The sequence below is a fragment of the Geospiza fortis genome, unplaced genomic scaffold, assembly GCF_000277835.1.
Source record: "Geospiza fortis unplaced genomic scaffold, GeoFor_1.0 scaffold71, whole genome shotgun sequence".
Taxonomy (NCBI): domain Eukaryota; kingdom Metazoa; phylum Chordata; class Aves; order Passeriformes; family Thraupidae; genus Geospiza; species Geospiza fortis.
In genome coordinates, this window is record NW_005054681.1 from 116692 (window position 1) to 119297 (window position 2606).

The following is a 2606-nucleotide window of genomic DNA, read 5'->3' on the forward strand; positions in this document are numbered from 1 at the left end:
TTGGGGCTGGGGCTGCTCCGGGAGCCTTTAAGTAGGGTTGGAGCTGCGACCCCAGGAACCAACCACCTTCCTGTGTGTCCTGGGATCTGGGGGTGTCACAGCAGAGCAAGGAATGGGATTGGGGCTGCTCCGGGAGCCTCCAGGTGGGGTTGGAGCTGCGACCCCAGGAACCACTTTTGTGTATGTCCTGGGATCCAGGAATGTCACAGTGAGGCAGGGAATGGGATTGGGGCTGCCCTGGGAGCCTTTAAGTAGGGTTGGAGTTGTGATCCCAGGAACCACCTTTGTGTATGTCCCGGGATCCAGGAATGTCACAGCAGAGCAGGGAATGGGATTGGGGCTGCCCTGGGAGCCTCCAGGTGGGGTTGGAGCTGTGGAATTTTGTTGTGCCTCCTCTGGAGCAGGGACCACCTTCCCTAAGCACCACAGCACCTGGGAATGTCACAGTGGGGCAGGGAATGGAACTGGGGCTGCTCCGGGAACCTTTAAGTAGGGTTGGAGTTGTGACCTGAGGAACCAACCACCTTCCTGTGTGTGCTGGGATCTGGGGGTGTCACAGCAGAGCTGGGGATGGCACTGGGGCTGCTCCAGGAGCCTCCTGGTCAGGCTGGAGCTGTGACCCTGGGAGCAGACAGCACTGTCCCTGTGTGTCCCAGGACCCAGGAATGTCACAGTGGAGCAGGGGATGGGGCTGGGGCTGCTCTGGGAGCCTCCTGGTGGGGTTGGAGCTGTGTCCTCTGAGTCAGGGAGCACCTTCTGTGTGTCCCAGGACCCGGGAATGTCACAGCAGAGCAGGGAATGGGATTGGGGCTGCCCTGGGAGCCTCCTGATGGGGTTGGAGTTGTGACCTCAGGAACCACCTTCCTGTGTGTCCCAGCACCTGGGAATGTCACAGCAGAGCAGGGAATGGGGCTGGGAGGTGATGGCCACCAGGCCAGGCCTGGGAAGGGTCCTGCCAGCCCCACCTGTGCCCCAGGGCACCGAGTGGCGGCCCGTTGTCCTCCAGAGGTGGCACCAGGCCCAGCTGTGCAGAAGGGAAGCTGCAGGGGATGCCGGGCACCCCCCAGTCCGGAGTGTGGGTGGGCAGCCCCCAGTGCCCTGTCCCGGTGCTCCCACCCCAAAAATTGGGATGTTTTCATCCCAACCCTGCCCCCAGCTCTGTCCCAGGGAGAGGCCCTGCTGTGTCCGTGGCTTTGGGATGGGGCTGCTCCTGGTGTGAACAAAGGGAGCAGGGAATAACCAGACACCAAACTGGGGTGCTCGGCCTGTCTGGGGGCTCCCCTGAGAGCTCCCCAGCTTCTCCTGGGCTCTTTTTGGGGAGCAGGAGCACAGCGGGAGGGGGAGCAGCCCCTGTGGGTCCCCTGTGCCTGCAGAGCAGGGGAATGGCCTTGGGGAGGGGACAATGCGATTTTGGGGTCCTGCTGTGGGCTGGCAGGGGGGGACGGTGTCCCCCACACTGTGGGGACACAGGAGGCAGCAGATCCAGTGAAAGCCACCCCAGGGCCAGCCCCTAAAGCCCTGTGGCTAATGGGGGATTATAGGATCAAGGGTGGCCGCCTGTTTTCCCTTCCTGGAGCGCCCTGGTGTCCCCAGGCCTGGGATGGGAGGTCCCTGTGGGCTCTGAGCCCCAGCTGGGTGCCACCAGGGTGCCACCAGGGTGCCACCACGGGCCTGGCAGCTGTGACAGGCAGAATGAGGGCAGTGCCATGGATTGGGGCACGGTGCCATGGTTGTAGGGCAGCAATCTGCAGGGCCGGTGCCTCCGTGCCCAGCTCCAGGAGCCACCAGGCTGGGCTGGGCCCCACCTGAGCCATCCTGGCCACCAGCTCAGCTGTTTGGGGCTGTCCTGCCACCCATCTCCTCCTGACAGGTGACAATTCCGGGGTGCAGAGCCTGGGGGTGCAGATCCCACCCTGCTCCAGAGGGTTCCACACCTGGCTGGCACCAAAGGGGCTCCCCTGCCCTGCCAGGTGCAGGACCCTGAGGGATGCGCGGTCCCAGGGATGTGGAGGAGTCCAAGGGACCTCTCTGCTCCCCATCCCAGTGCTGGGGTGCCTGGGGAGCATTGTCCAGCGCTGGGGTGCAGGATTGGGGATGCTGGGATGTGGGAAAGGGAGCAGGGCCCGCTCTGTGCCCCGACACGGGGATGTGCAGGGGAGCTCGGTCCAAGCTGTGCCCAGGCTCTGGAATTTGGGTCCAGGCTGTGCCCAGGCTCTGGGATAGGAGTCCAAGCTGTTCCCAGGCTCTGGAATTTGGGTCCAGGCTGTGCCCAGGCTCTGGGATAGGAGTCCAAGCTGTTCCCAGGCTCTGGAATTGGGGTCCAGGCTGTGCCCAGGTTCTGGGGTGCAGGTCCAGGCTGTGCCCAGGCTCTGGAATTCGTGTCCAGTCTCTGCCCAGGTTCTGGAATTCGGGTCCAGGCTGTGCCCAGGTTCTGGGATGTGAGTCCAAGCAGTTCCCAGGTTCTGGAATTCGTGTCCAGGCTGTGCCCATGTTCTGAGACGCGGCTCCAGGCTCCGGCATGCGGGTCCAGCGGATCCGGGCTGCTCCCCGCGGGGTGTGCAGCGCTCTCCATGCCCCTGGCAGGGCCGCGTTCCGCCCGGTGCGGC

At 64.2% G+C, this 2606-nt stretch overlaps 1 protein-coding gene across 1 annotated transcript in view; it reads left to right on the forward strand.

Annotated features, from left to right (window-relative positions):
• The window catches only part of PLEKHA6 (pleckstrin homology domain containing A6), a 64589-nt gene that overhangs the window by 10219 nt on the left and 51764 nt on the right, over window positions 1-2606 (forward strand). The gene's annotated exons all lie outside the window — the stretch shown is intronic.